We start from the raw sequence: 9515 nt of genomic DNA on the forward strand, positions 1-9515 counted from the left end.
AAAGCAAACATAGTCCATGTTCCTATACATAAAAAATCACTTGAGCTAAAGATTTCCAAATTATCCCTATCAACTGAAAAGCAAGTTGTTAATACAACAAAAAACACACTTTGAAATGTCTGTATGCCAATGCCAGAGGTCTAAGAAGATGGGAGAGTTAGAATGTATAGCAGAAAATGATGAGAGATTGACATAAATGGCATCTCAGAGACCTGGTGGAAGGAGGATAACCAATGGGGCAGTGCTATATCAGGGTACAAATTATATTGCATTGATAGGGAGGATCAACTTGATGGGCGTGTGGCACTTTGGGGTAGATTTTAAAAGAAGCGCGTGTGGCCTACATGTGCGCGTGTTACCCGGCGCACGCACATGTACGCCCAATTTTATAACATGCGTGCGCAGACACGCTCATGTTATATAATCGGTGGTCGGCGCGCACAAGGGGGTGCATTGTTATGCACCTTGCACGCGCCGAGCCGCGCTGCCTTCCCCCATTTCCTTCCCCCTAACCTGACCTTCCCACCCCTTCCCCTAAACTTTCCTCCCCCTAGCCCTACTCTAACCCCCCCAAAATTTTTAATTTACCTTTTGTGCCTGCCTCTGGGCAGGCGCAAGTTGCGCGCACTGGCCAACCGCCAACACACAATACCTAGCACAGCGGCAAATGGTCGCTGTGCCTGGAGCTTCTGATCCCACCCTTGTCCCCTTCCCACCCCTTTAGTAAAGCCTGGGACTTACACGCGTCCCAGGGGCTTTATGCGCGTCCCGGGCCTTTTAAAAATCTGGCCCTTTATGTCCGGTAGGGTATAGAGTCCAACAGGATAAAGATTGTATATGAGACTAAATGCCCAATAGAATCTATATGGTTAGAAATCCCATGTGTGTTGGGTAAGAGTATAGTGATAGGAGTATACTACCGTCCACCTGGACAAAATGATCAGACAGATGATGAAATGCTAAGAGAAATCAGGGAAGCTAACCAGTTTGGCAGTGCAGTAATAATGGGAGATTTCAATTACCCCAATATTGACTGGGTAAATGTTACATCAGGACATGTTAGAGACATAAAGTTCCTGGATGGAATAAACGAATGGTTCATGGAGCAATTGATTCAGGAGCCAATGAGAGAGGGAGCTATTTTAGATTTATTTCTTCGTGGAACGCAGGATTTGGTGAGAGAGGTAACGGTGGTGGGGCCACTTTTCAATAGTGATCATAACATGATCACACTTGAACTAATAACTGGAAGGGGGACAATAAGTAAATCTACAGCTCTAACACTAAATTTTCAAAAGGGAAACTTTGATAAAATGAGGAAAATAGTTGGAAAAAAACTGAAAGGTGCAGCTGCAACAGTTAAAAGTATTCAACAGGCATGGACATTGTTTAAAAACACAATCTTAGATGCACAGTCCAGATGTATTCCATGCATTAAGAAAGGTGGAAGGAAGGCAAAATGTTTACCAGCATGGTTAAAAGGTGAGGTGAAAGAGGCTATTTTATAAAAAAAAAAAAAAAACCATCCTTCAAAAATTGGAAGAAGGATCCATCTGAAGAAAATAGGAAAAAACATAAGCATTGTCAAGTTAAGTATAAAACAATGATAAGACAGGCGAAGAGAGAACATGAAATGAAGTTGGCCGTAGAGGCAAAAACTCATAATTAAAACTTTAAAAAAATATATCGGAAGCAAGAAAACTGTGAGGGAGTCAGTTGGACTGTTAGAAATCCGAGGGGTTAAAGGGGCTCTTAGGGAAGAAAAGGCCATTGCAGAAAGACTAAATTAATTCTTTGCTTCCATGTTTCCTAATGAGATACCGGTTCCGGAAATGGTTTTCAAGGGTGATGAGTCAGATGAACTGAACCAAATCACTGTGAACCTGGAAGTTGTAGTAGGCCATATTGACAAAATAAAGAGTAGCAAATCACCTGGACCAGATGGTATGCATTCTGGGATTCTGAAGGAACTAAAAAATGAAATTTCAGATCTATTAGTTAAAATTTGTAAGCTAATCATTAAAATCATCCATTGTACCTGAAGAATAAAGGGTGGCCAATGTAATCCCAATATTTAAAAAGGGCTCCAGGAGCGATCCGGGAAACAATAGACCAGTGAGCCTGACTTCAGTGATGGGAAAAATAGTGGAAACTATTTAAAGATCAAAATCACAGAGCATATAGAAAGACATGGTTTAATGGAACACAGTCAACATGGATTTACCCAAGAGAAGTCTTGCCTCACAAATCTGCTTCATTTTTTGAAGGGGTTAATAAACATGTTGATAAAGGTAAACCGGTAGATGTAGTGTATTTGGATTTTCAGAAGGCGTTTGACAAAGACCCTCATGACAGGTTTCTAAGAAAACTAAAAAGTGATGGGATAGGAGGCGATGTCCTTTCGTAGATCACAAACAGGATAAAAGACAGGAAACAGTGAGTAGGATTAAATGGTCAACTTTCTCAGTGGAGAAGGGTAAACAGTGGAGTGCCTCAGGAATCTGTACTTTGACTAGTGCTTTTCAATATATTTATAATTGATCTGGAAAGGAATACAATGAGTGAAGTTATCAAATTTGCAGATGGTGCAAAATTATTCAGAGTAGTTAAATCACAAGCGGATTGTGATAAATTGCAGGTGGACCTTGCGAGAATTGGAAGATTGGGCATCCAAATGGCAGATGAAATATAATGTGGACAAATGCAAGGTGTTGCATGTAGTGAAAAATAACCCTTGCAGTAGTTACATGACATTAGGTTCCATATTAGGAGCTACTAGCCAGGAAAAAGATCTAGGCATCATAGTGGATAATACATTGAAATCGTCATCTCAGAGTGCTACAGCAATCAAAAAATGCAAACAGACTGTTAGGAATTATTAGGAAGGGAATAGTGAATAAATGGAAAATGTCATAATGCCTCTGTATTGCTCTATGTTGAGACCACATCTTAAGTACTGTGCACAGTTCTAGTCACTGCATCTCAAAAAAGATATAGTTGCACTGGAGAAGGTACAGAGAGGGGTGACCAAAATGATAAAGCGAATGGATCAGCTCCCCTCTGAGGAAAGGCTAAAGAGGTTAGGGCTGTTCAACTTGGAGAAGAGACTGTTGAGGGGGTGATATGATAGAGGTCTAGAATGGGTGGATGTGAATTGGTTATTTACACTTTTGGATAATAGAAGGACTAGGGGGCACTCCATGAAGTTAGCAAGTAGTACATTTGAGACTAATCAGAGAAAATTCTTTTTCACTCAATGAACAATTAAGCTCTGGAATTTGTTGCCAGAGGAAGTGGTTAGTGCAGATAGTGTAGCTGAGTTTAAAAAAGGTTTGGATAAGTTCTTGGAGGAGGAGTTCATTAACTGCTATTAATCAAGTTGACTTAGGGAATGGCCTCTGCTATTACTGGCATCAGTAGATTGGGATCTTCTTAGTGTTTGGGTACTTGTCAGGTTCTTGTAGCCTAGTTTGGTCACTTTTGGAAACAGGATGCTGGGCTTGATGGACCCTTGGTCCGACCCAGCATAGAAATTTCTTATGTACATTTCTACAAGATAGCAAGTACATTTAGTATTTGGTAATTTGGGGTTGTTACCCCCCACAGTATACCACCAAATAGAATAGAAGGGACCTCTTACATTCCAGCTTACTCAAGTAGTATTATTATCCTCCCACCTTTATCCCAAGTTTCACCCATGTGAAAAGCTGCAACTGGGCTGGTGGGCAATGTTGGCCTGGAGGGGTCCGCTCTATCTAAACAGTCTCCTTCTGCTCCACTGAAAAGTCTATGCCAATGCTGAGATCCATGCCCTCCTAGGAGACCCAACTCTACCTCCCGTTCTGCCGGTGGGGTTCATACCCTCCTGGGGATCCAACTCCGCCTCCTGCTGGGGTCCCTACCCTCCTGGGGGGACCCCACTCTACCTACCGGACTACCACTGTGGTCCACACCCTCCTGGGGGACCCAACTCTGCCTTTCAGACTGCCACTGGGGTCCATGCCCTTCTGGGGGACCCAACTCCACCTCCTGGTCTGCCGCTGTCCTTCAGTTCTCCTCCCTTATTTTATTTATTTATTTTTAGCTTTTCTATACCGATGTTCCTGTAAAATATACATATCACAATGGTTTACAATGCAACTAAAACGTTCGCTCAGGGCGATACAAAGAATAGAGGTAGCAATTAACAGTAGAACGGGCCCTAACCTAACATATCCTTACATGATAACTCAAAGCAAATCATCTCAAAACAAATGAGATGAAAACTAGATAAAACAACGGAGATAATGAACTGGACAATGGTGTCCAATTGGAAAGTTTACTTGAGAAAGAGAGGTTGCAAGTGAGGGAAGATTAAGTGTCCGGAAAGGCTTGGCTGAATAGCCATGTTTTAAGGTGTTTTTTTTTAAGTAGTTGGGCAAGGTTCTTGTCTGAGGTACGGGAGTAAGGCATTCCATTGATGGGGTCCTGCTGTCAATATGGCGCATTTTCTTAGGGATGTTTTCGCTTGAGGAGCATACAAGGTTTCTTTGTAGGCACTCCTGATTGGTCTAGAGGAGGTATGAGGTCTTAGTTGAGTAGATGTGTGGAGAGAAGTGAGGTTGTTTATAGCTTTATGTATGATCGTGAGGACTTTGAAGAGGATCCTGTATTTGATAGGTAGCCAATGGAGGCTCTGAAGGGTGGGAGTGATATGTTCCCTTTTTTTGGTATTGGTGAGGATCCTAGCTGCAGAGTTCTGAACCATTTGAAGGGGTTTTATGGAGTTGGCTGGGAGACAGAGAAGAAGGGAGTTGCAATAGTCCAATTTCGCCATGATGATGGATTGCAGCACCAATCTGAAGTCCTGGAAGTGAAGTAGTGGTTTGAGGTTTCTGAGGACTTGCAGTTTGAAGAAGCACTCCTTAGTGGTGGTGTTCACAAACTTCTTTAGGTTAAGCTGTTTATCCAGGATTACGCCTAAGTCCCTGACAAATGGAGAGTTATTAATAGTAGCATTGGCTGATTGGGAAGAGGACGGCAAGATAGGATGTGTTGCGAGACAGTCTTGCGAGATGATTAGGATCTCAGTCTTATTGGTGTTCAAGACCAGGTTAAGAGTGGAAAGAAGGTGGTTAATTGCTTGAAGGCAGTTGTTCCAGTGGTTGAAAGTTTTTTGTAGAGATTCTGTGATCGGGATGAGTATTTGGACGTCATCCGCATACAGAAAGTGGGATAGTTTAAACTTTGTAAGTAGGTGGCAGAGTGGTAGAAGGTAGATGTTGAAGAGTGTGGGTGAGAGAGAGGATCCTTGGGGGACACCCAGGTTAGAGCAGACGGGGAGGGATTCTTTAGTGTTAATCCTGACTTTGAAGCACCTGTTTGACAAGAATGATCTGAACCAACTCAGAGCAGATCCCTTGATGCCTATGTCTATTAATCTTTCTAAGAGAATCGCATGGTTCACCGTATCAAAGGCGACAGATAGATCGAGTAGCGCAAGTAGGTAGGTTTGTCCTTTTTCCATGTTTATAAGGATAGTGTCCGCAAGGGATATAAGGAGAGTTTTGATGCTGAGTGTCTTACGAAATCCATATTGAGAAGGGGAGAGAATTTTATGTTCAAGGTATTCCTATAGCTGTTTGTTAACTATTTTTTCCATGATTTTAGCAATCATGGGAAGGTTAGCTTTTGGGCGGAAGTTGGCTGGGTCCGTTGGAGGCAAGTTGGGGTTTTTTTAGAATGGGTTTAAGAATGGCGAGCTTTAGTTGTCTGGTACTAGTCTGAGTTAAGGAGGAGAGGTTGATGATGTCAGAAATTGGCTTTGAAATGGTGTTTGAGATGTTAAAGAGAAGGTTGGTCGGTATTGGGTCTGAGGGATGCGAGGCTGGTTTCATTTTTTTGAGGATACTTTCAATCTCCAGTGAAGATGTTGGTTCGAAAGCTTCGAGCGTTGAGTTATGTTGTAGCGAGGTGGGGAGGGCGAAGAGAGGGGGCGTTGCTGGGGGAGTGGAGAGTGAGGCAGTAAGGTTGGAGATTTTTCTCTCAAAGTATAATGACAGTTCTGTGGCTTTGTTGAGCGCTGAATCATCCGGAATGATGGGGGGGAGATGGTTTGGTGAGCGCTGAGACATATGCGAATAGGGCTTTCGAGTCAAAGATGAAATGGTGGATTTTCTTAGCAAAGAAGTCTTTTTTCGTTCTGAGGATGGCAATCCTATAAGCGTTGAGTAGAGATTTGTAGGCAGCTAATGATGCAGTGGATGGATTTTTTCGCCAACTGTGTTCTTTCTTTCTAAGGTCTAGTTTGAGGGCCTTAAGATCTGGGGTGAACCAAGGTTTTCTGTTAAGAGATGAGGGGCTTAGGACTTTGGTGGACGAAGGAAAGGTTTGATCAGCAACTTTTGTGGTAACATTAATCCAGGATGTGATGGCTGCATCTGCGTTTGAGAGGTCGAGATGTGATAGTTCCTTGGAGAGATAGCTGTTGAGGTGGTCAGAGGAGCAGGGTTTTCTGAATTGTATTGTAGTTTTAGGAAAGGATTCGGGAGGATGATCCTTAATCTCAAGCGCAGTGGAGATGATCCTGTGGTCGGACCATGGGACTGGTGAGCAATTGGGCTTGGAGGAGAGCGAGATGCCGTCGTTGATGAAAATGAGGTCTAAGGTGTGACCTGCTATGTGGGTAGGGCTGTTAACGATTTGAGAGAAGCCTAGATAGCTGAGCGAGGAGAGTAGAGTTTCACAGTTATGAGTTAGTGGGGAGGCGTCCACGTGCAAGTTGAAGTCTCCCAATATTCAGCTGGTTTGCCAGCGTTGATGTGCTTCACTATGAGTTCAATGATGGAAGAAGGGTTGGATTCCAGGGTTCCAGGGGGGGCATAGATTAAGCAGATTTGTAGATGGTTTGACTTAAAGAGGGCAACTTCTATGTTGTGAGAGGAGTTGGTAAGTTGTAGGGTGAGGCCTAAACCTTTTTTTTGCCGCTAGAAGTCCTCCTCCTCTTTTCTTAAGTCTGGGTATAGAGAAGAAATCATAAAGATGTGTGGGAAGTTGATTAGTGATTACAGTGTCAGTAGGTTTCAGCCAGGTTTCAGTGATGGCACATGTCTGGACTGACTTCAAAAAGGTAGTCGTTGAGGATTGGGCATTAAAAAGTGAGAGAGTGAAGAGGGAAAGGCCTAGCAACTGAGTGATAGGAGAGATCATTATTGGTACAAGTCTCTGTTGGCGAATGAAGCGAGCAGAGGGGATTCTGGAGATGTTTTTGCAACATCTTGGGTGATAATTGATCAAGGGGATAGTGAAGGTTCCCATATTTGTAACTTAGCTGATGTGAAGCGCTGAGGTGGAGTAGGACTGCTGTACAGCAGGTAGCAGCTGTGGAGCAGGGAGCTGCTGTGGAGCGCTGAGGTGGGGTAGGGCTGCTGAGGAGCAGGTCCTCAGGTAGAGAGTGCATTCAACCCCTACCTGCATTCAAACCCTTGGTAGAAAGGTTTTTCTTGGCTTGGTTTTAAAGCTCCACGAGGCCCATGGATATTTTAGCGCTCATGGCCAGTCATGTGCTGTTACCCAGCCTGGATAAGTCACCTTCTCTCAGGCAAAAAGCCAAGTTCTGCTTTCTGTATTATCTGACCCTGTATGGGTCACCTCTCAGCCAAAAATCTAAGACCCAGGCAGGATCACAGAAAGCGATTATGTGCATGTCTCTCTATCCTGCCTGGCTATCTGCTGTTGTCTGGGAACTTTGTACCCATATGTCTGAATACCCTTATTAGTCAAGGTGAAAATCTGCTTGCTTCCTAGGACTGTTTTCCAATACATTTCTCTCATAAATCCCTTCCCCAGTCATGGTTCTGTAATTTAGGAGTTTGAATCCTCTGATGTTTTAGTGATATTTCCTACAAAACCTTCAGCAGAAGTCCAGGGGCTATGATATGCAAATACCTTACTTGACTCTCTGCCTCACCTATTCAATGGTCATTTAAGAGTCTTCACAGTAAGAAGTCTTGCTATCTTTTCAATTTCCTGGGCTGGTGGCTCAAGTTACATAGTTGCATTGTCCTTTTTTTTCTCTGCTGCAGTTCACTTAAATCGTAGCATGTTCAAACCTCTGTCTCTTGTGAAGGGGGTATCAGGAAGAAAAATAATTCCTGGATATTTGTGAATGAAGGTTCATAGCACAGATACTGGTTCTGATTATGATGAAAGTACTGAGCCTCCCCCACAAAAAAAACTAAAACAAACTGTGCACAACATTAATGTAAGCAAACACTGGGAGCCCTATTTTCAAAATAGTTTTGTCATGGACACAGACTGAAAACAGTCCTAGACCGGGTTTTAGTGAAGAGTGGTTCAACGTAGTTTTAATTCAGTTTTGTAATCAACAATGTACTTATCCATGACTATTGATTGTACAGTTCAGTTTACTCTTGTATTTTGCTAGTTATTCATAATCCCTATGCTTTAACCAGTTATTCAGGAACATGAGCTACATTATATTCCTTAACACAATTTTGCTTCATACATTGAAAATGTATTTGACAGGTTTATTACTTAATGAGGTACTTGTTTAATAGTGCAGAGCCTCTGTTTTGTTATTCATTCCCTCTAGCATTGCATATTAAACCCAGCTCACTAAAAATAAATGTGAATAATCTTCACTGACAACACATTTGGTTTTGATGACATATCTTATATTCCAGCCTAAGGAAGAAGGAGAATTTTTATAAACCAATATTCTAGGCTAGATTGTAGTACAGAAGCCTATATTATTATTACTACTTTGAGTTGGAATATTTATTTTTACCTAGCATAGTTTTCTTTTTATCATGAAAAGTCAGCTGCAGTTTTGGAATGGATATTTATTTTGGTTTTCTAGATAGGAGTGCCTGGATAATCAGTGGATAAAGCGGATCTTGAGCAAAGCCAGTAATAGTTACTGCAGAGAAACTCACACCTCAAACAGGACAATAAAACATTAAGCTGGTCCTTCTGCCTAGTTTTTGCTTGATTTAAAATAAAAGGCTCAATTCATTCCTGGCCCTTCTGGCCTCCAGAAAGTGAATAGAAGGAGATTATTGGGTGTTCCTGAACACAGAATATTCTAATGGGGATACTTGTCTGCTATTTGATGTATTTTCAAACTTTCTAAAAGTCATTTGCAAGTCCCTGAGTAAAGGCACACAAGAGGTAGAACCCATTTACACTATCCATTATCTAGCACCTTCATACCCTCCTAGATATACATTCTTTATTTACTTGAGGCAATGGAGGGTAAAGTGACTTGCCCAAGGTCACAAGGAGCAACAGCAGGATTTGAATCCTGGTCTCCTGATTCATAGCCCACTGCTCTAACCACTAGGCTACTCCTCCACCTGGCTTCTACCTCAGATATAATGATTACAGGTTAGAACATGAATAAGCCTGTCCAGCCTCCCTTTTGCCCATGTCGCCCTCCTTGTTTCCTACAAAATGAAAAATATATTTTAAATGTTTCTTTTCCTCTCATCAAACATCCATCTTAAGTTAAAATA

The sequence above is a fragment of the Rhinatrema bivittatum genome, chromosome 4, assembly GCF_901001135.1.
Source record: "Rhinatrema bivittatum chromosome 4, aRhiBiv1.1, whole genome shotgun sequence".
In the NCBI taxonomy this organism is placed as follows: domain Eukaryota; kingdom Metazoa; phylum Chordata; class Amphibia; order Gymnophiona; family Rhinatrematidae; genus Rhinatrema; species Rhinatrema bivittatum.